Here is a 6,706-nt window from a genome sequence, read left to right on the forward strand (position 1 = left end):
ATCTATCAAGCCATAAAAAAAGAGGAAACTTAAAATATATATATAAGCAAGTGAAAGAAGCCAATATAAAAAGGCTACATACTATATGATTCCAACTAGGTAACACTTTGCAAAAGGGAAAACTATGAAGATGGTAAAAAGATCAGTGGTTGCCAGGAGTCAGGGGAGGAAGGCATGAACAAATGAAGCACAGAGGATTTTTAGGTCAGTGAAATTATTCCATTCCATACTGTAGTGGTAGATATGTGTCATTACACATTTGTCAAAACCCACAGAACGTACAACACCAAGGGAGAACCCTACTGTAAACTGTGGACTTTGGGTGACAATGACTTATTGATACAGGCTCATCAGTTGTGCCCCATGTACCACTCTGGTGCAGGAAGTTGATAGTGGGGGAGGCTGCACACGTGTGGGGGTACGGGGCAGGTAGGAACTCTATTTTCTGCTCAATTTTGCTGTGAACTTAAAACTGCTCTAAAAAATAAAGTCTACTTAAAAATATATATATGTGTATATGTATATATGTATAATCATTTTCCCAGCTTATATAATTTATAAGCATATACCCTTTCTCACACCTCATTGTAAAAAATTGGCAGTGCCGTCATTTTAGGAAAGACTTTAAATGAAATTTTTAATACTATAACACATTCATTCAACAAATATTTATGAAACCCTTACCATGTGTTACTCATTATTCAAGGTTCTATTTTGTGGAAATTACATTCCAATAAATTTTTTTGTTAAGTCCAGCTTTTCAAAACCATCTACTGTTACCAGCAATCATTGTCAATACCTGCCTGAGGGATTATAAAAACTAGCAGGAAAAACTGATTCTCTAAAATTCACGAAGGTTCTCAGGTAGGGGCAGGGGGAAAGATCAGCAACTGGAAAAGTCTCCTATAGTGCCCTGCCAAAACTTCATCGAGTCAAAGATGTGCTAACCACATGAATATTCACGGTGCTGAGACAGTGAGACCAAAGCAATACATTTCTTAGCAGATAAAATACAGAAAGAATAATTCCTACTTTGTAACTTATGGTGAGATCCTGATAAAGTTCTCAGAAGGAATAGATATATAATTCCTCTCTGAATAAAAGTAGGCCCTTTCTCCTTAACCACACATAGCAAATAACCACATAAGCTACATGCACAAGACTCAGACTTTAGCCTCTACAGAAAGGAGAAACCTGAAGTACCGCATGTGTTCCTCCTGCACACCTAGTGGGAACACTATTGCTAGCCTATGGATGCACAGAACATGACTCGCTGAATAGGTATACTGATCCCAAGAACTGTCCTACTCTCCTTTAAAAGTGATTAATGTGCTTATAATAACCCGTACGTAGCACACTGTGTTTATACCAAGGCTTTCAAAGTTCTGTGCAGCTTGGAGGCCAAGGAGGAGATGGATTCAACTTTGTGATAGGCCAAGCCCTCTTCCACCCAAAGAGGAGAGCTGTTTTTTTTTTTTTACCATTTCCCATCAATACATGATGCAATAAAGCCCAAACCTACATCCCACACAAATCTTGCTACTCTGGTGAAAACAAAATGAATTATCTTCCTTCTCCCCTTACAGACACCCCCCGCCCCCCATAACTTGCAAAGTCAGGAAAACCTTCTCCAATTTTCTCAGATACGCAGCAAAAAGGCCTTTTCTAGAAGATTTGGCAGAGGGTGGGCATGACAGAAAGTACTAAATGGACCCACCCATGCTTCCTAAAATTATTCAAACTCTACAGTTATGCAGGGACAATGTTAGTCAAGCTCAAAACTCAGTATTACACAGATCTGCTCTGCTACATTCCCAAAGGGTGCTTACCTCTTTTGGCAGTCACGTGCAAAGGGTGAAAATTAACTAAGAAAATCATTATCCTCTCTTCTGATCCCTCTTGTACAACAGGAGCAAACTGTTAACATACAAATAACGTTTCATGCCTACATTTCTGCATTTTAGTCACTACCAATTCATCATTAACTTACAGTTTCTGAAAGTCTACCATATGCCAGTTTGTGTTCTAGATATACAGTCCCTGTCATGTGTAGGGGCACACTCAAGTCTATTTTCAGTAAGGAGACACTGAACCTCAGGTATTTCAAACAATGCAAGAGATTAGAGGAGAGGCTGAGGGTGGCCTGCCACAGTCAGGGAAGACTACCCAGAGAGGTGAGACTTGGCTTAGGGAGAGGAACAGAAAGAATTCAGATGGGCTGGGAGAAAAAAAAGAAAAGAATTCCAAACACACAAATAAGACCTTTCTGTACTCAAAGCTCTTATTAGGGATTCTGAACCTGGTCTTTCTAACTGATGGCCATAGGAGTTTCAAGACATAGAAATAACAAATTTACCAAAAAAACAGTGCTTCTCAGAATAAGATCCATTAGGACAATTTTAGAAGCCCAGTGGTGATCTTGGTAGGAAATCTGGAAAGTAGAGGACTTCAGAGGAAGAAGGAATAGAGATCTGACAGTTTTCTCCCATGGAAAGCAAATTCTGAACAGGCTTGGCAATCAACAGACGTACATTCCAATCTATCTCTAGTTCAGAATCTGGGACTCTAGACAAGTTTCTTAAATTTGCTCTGAGCTCTGGCTTCTTCATTTTTAGGATGAAGATAATATGTAAATCATCAGATTAAAAGGAACACATGTAAATTACCTAGTTTAATAGCTGATAGATAGATGTTCAATAAATGGTGACTGTTCTTATAATCATATATAAAGGAAGCATGAAAACTGTCCAATTAGAGATCAGTGAGGGACTGCTAAATTGCAATGTCTTTGGGGAAAGATGAAGGTCTAATTTGTCTTCAAAATGCTACATTTTAATCCTGGTAGATTGCTTGGACTACAAAAGTAAAAGCAACATGGTAAATGTCTGGCTTAGTTGCAGATAGTAGTACAGTCTTTGTGGTACTGTTTTCTAATGAGCACATCACACCTTCACAATTGAAAGGAAACAGTTACCTTCTTTAGTCTAAGAGAATGACAAAAATCATTGATTATTCACTTGGGATTAATCCACTCCAAATGCTGCCTATAGAGTTTGAAATTTAGGCTGGCTAAGAACCCATTCAACACACTTCTCATGAATGCCTTTATACTAGACCCTCTTCTTAGCCCTTTTAGGTCTCTTAATCCAGGAGCAAAAGTGAAAGCTTCGGTCCACTTTACTTTCACAATTGCAATGAATCCTCACAGGCTCTATTCCCTTTTTTACGGCAGAGAATTAAGATGTATGCATCCTTTCACTCATTCATTTATTCATGTTTTTCAAATCAAACATCCTCCTTTGTGCCCCTGTTAGGTATACAGTGCTGGGTAGAGAGAGTCACTGACCTCAAGGGGTTTACAGTTTGAAGGAGAAAAAGAAATGAATATCACAAAACAGACCGAAATAGTTGGCATCCAAATAATACAAAGCACCATGGGATAAAATTAATTCTGACAAGGAAGTATGGGAAGACATTTTATAAGGGAGTAAATCACTTGGGCTAGGATTTGTACACAAATAATTAGGGGCAGTACAGGGATATCCAACAGGCACAGCATTTACCCTGATGGAGTCATGGAGGTAAAATAATGTCTGCTGCATCTTTTGCTGCAAGGTTGGGTAAGTAAATTAGGGTGGCCCAGGTCCAATGGAGGACAAAAGTAAGGTAGGTACAGGAAGAATTTTAAATGCCAAAGGAAGGAGTTACCTTTGTTGATTACATTAACACTACATAATGTGTAGTGCTAAGAAACCCGCTAAAGTTTGGGAGGGAGTCAAGAGGATCAGGATCTTAGTTACAAAGGAAAGCCCAAGTGGCACTGACCTACAAGTAGGTTCAGGCTCCAGACCTCTTAATTAATGGTGCTGCAGCCATTTTTTTTTTCTTTTTACATGAGCAATTAAGCTCGCTTTTGCCTTAGTTTATCATCTTTGTAACCAACTTTTACCCTTTCTCCTTCCCTTCCCTGGACACTAATAATTAGGCAAACATGTAGATTCTGAGGCAATCCAAAGAGCTTTTGGGGGGAGGAAGAGGAAATGTGATGCAACCCCAACAGCCTCAGTCATGCTTCTGTCTCATTTGCATCTATTTACCCCTCAATCCCAGTCATTTTTTGAAGACTATCTATGTTTTCCTTTGTGTAATGTAATGAGCAGCCTGCCTCCCCATTTATGATCTTGGTTCAATCTGGTGCCATCTTATTCTCTGTTGAATTCTGACATTAACTTCCCCCCAACACTTTCCCTCCCCCACCACCTCCAATACCCACACTCAGCCAATACATTCTAAGTCGAAATCTTCTGAATTCACGGAGCCTTCTCCCTTCACTTTGACATGCCCACATCCTGGACAACTGGGTTTTTTCTCCATTCCATTCTTATCTCAGTTCAAAGGCCTCATCTCTTCAAGAGACGCCAGTGAAAAATGTTTTGTTTCCCTCTACATGTCATTTATATAGGGCACGGGGCTCTCTCTGTGCCCTGTGGCATCCTTCTTACCATGAGCCTTGCCACCCAAGTGGCATTTCTAAAGGCTCATTTGGCTCGTAAAATGCATGCCACATTAAGACCTGTAATCCCAGCACTTTGAAGAGCCAAGGCAGGAGGATTGCTTAAGCCCGGGAGTTCAAGACCAGCCTGGACAACATAGCTAGACAACCGTCTCTACAAAACATTTACAAATTAACCCAGTGTGGTGCCACCTGTAGTCCCAGCTACTCAGGAGGCTGAGGCAGAAGGATGGCTTGAGGCTAGGAGTTCAAGGCTACAGTGAGCTATGATTGTGCCACTGCACTGCAGCCTGGGCGACAGAGTGAGATCCTGTCTCGAGAAAAAAAAAAAAAAAAGTATTCCACATTAAATAATACCTGTATGTTGGCTTGTTAAGAGAAGGAGGTAGACACTTGGAGACAGCAACAACAACAAAAAAAAAAACATGGAAGAGGAGAGACAGGCTCCCTGGTCACAACAGTCATGCTGGGGCTGTGTTCAAAGCTACCCAGTCATCTACCACAGCTCTTGGAAGACCACCAACTTGCTAGCCATTATCCAATCGCGTTTACTAGCACTCGGTCTTGCAGGAGGTGGCTACTCCATGGGGGATGCGGAATATTCGTGTCACCCTACAGGTTAAGGACAGATGGGCCGGCTACAAGGGCAGGGATACAGAATCAAATGGAATTCAGTCTAGCGCTCATGTAGGGAGGGAGTGGTGGGTGATTCACTCCTGGGGATAGCGGGGCGGTTACGAAAAGGGAAAATCGTGGAAAGTCCCAGAGGAAGTGGTAATCGATTGGCTTGGCCATAAGGTACACCCAGCACCCCTGTGTCGCTGCTTACTCGCCCTGTCCTCCCAACGCGCGCCTGCCCTGCGCCTCCACTCCCAATCCGAGCCTCGGCATGCCCCCCCCCCCCAGCGGGTGCAGGTTCCAGCTTTGCCCCACCACCGCCCACCCGCCCACAAGGACATTTGGGGTCGCGAAGCCTACCAGGGCTGGACGGTGACCCCTCCTGGGCGGCGAGCTGCTGCCCATCCCTCCACCCGCCGTCCTTATTGTGCCCAAGCCGCTCATCTGAGTCGGCTAGAATGGAGGGGAAAGGAAAAGGGAAGAACGAATTGAGCTAGCACCCAAGATGACCTGCTGCCTCTCTCCTCACCCTCCTCGGAGCCCCCGACCCCCACCCTGTCAGCCCCCAGTGGGTCTGGGGGCGCGGACAGACAAGGCAAGGGGAGAGCAGTCCTTCCCAGTCCACAGCTGCACACAAAGCCCTGCACCTTCTCCCAGCCTTCCAGGCTCCTCCCTGGGCTTCGTTTATCCGAGGGTCTCTGATGCCCCCTTCGGTGGGCGGCGGGACGGTCCGACTGCCTCCTGCTGCGCCTCTTCCTCCCCGGCCCTCGCCACAGACCCCAGGGAGAGCTCAGCGCCGGCTCTGGGGGCGCGAGAACACCCCGTGCGCCGGGGCCCCCGCCTCCCGGAGCAGCGGACAACGGTCCAGTATACGAGGCGCAACTTCGCCCAGCCGTTCCGCCGCCGCACTCGGGCACACACCCCATCCCCGCAGCGGTCGGGTAGCGGCCAGATCAGCCCCAGCCCCGGGCTGCGGGTGAGCCCAGCCCCAGCCACGCTCCTACCTGCGCGGCAGCGGGCGCGGCCAGGAGCCAGGGCACCGCGCGCCCCGGCCCGAGCCCGCCCCGCGGCGCGTCCGCCCTTGTGCTGCGGCGGCGGCTGCGGCGGCCGCTGGCTGGCTGGCTGGCTGGCTTGGCTCGCTGGCTGGCTGGCTGGCCGGCTGGCCGACTGGCTGGATGCCCGGCTGACTCCTCACTGGGGCTTCCTGTAGGGCTGGACAAAGGACATTTCCTGGGAGGAGCAGGGGAATGTTCCCAGCATGCCTCGATTTGTAGTTCCCGGGGACTTCCTGCCACCACAGCAGCGGGCACCCGGGCGGTGGTAGCTCCGGCCAGGCTGGGACCCCGGGAAAGGCGCTCGCTCCTTCCCTAAGCGCCTCGGGGAAGCGAGGGGCCCGAGGGTTGTGCCGGGCCCCGCCCCGCGGCGTCGTGTCGCCCGCCGCCCGGGAGGGCGCGTGGTCCCCGCGCCGCGCTCAGCGCTCCCGCACAGGCTGCGGGCGCAGGCTGGGACCCCGCCGCCGAGCTGTCGCAGCGTGCGGGAGGGCTCTGCGGCCGGCGGGAGCGGCCTTTTCTTTAG

At 47.4% G+C, this 6,706-nt stretch overlaps 1 protein-coding gene across 1 annotated transcript in view; it reads right to left on the bottom strand.

Annotated features, from left to right (window-relative positions):
• ZNF697 (zinc finger protein 697) overlaps positions 1-6,492 on the bottom strand; it is a 29,943-nt gene extending 23,451 nt beyond the window's left edge. The window contains exon 1 of the mRNA XM_012761858.2: positions 6,136-6,492. The gene's annotated coding sequence lies outside the window, so the exon portion shown is untranslated. The remainder of the gene's footprint in view (positions 1-6,135) is intronic.
• Between the last annotated feature and the right edge of the window lie 214 nt (positions 6,493-6,706).

This window comes from Microcebus murinus, chromosome 2 (assembly GCF_040939455.1).
Source record: "Microcebus murinus isolate Inina chromosome 2, M.murinus_Inina_mat1.0, whole genome shotgun sequence".
Lineage (NCBI taxonomy): Eukaryota > Metazoa > Chordata > Mammalia > Primates > Cheirogaleidae > Microcebus > Microcebus murinus.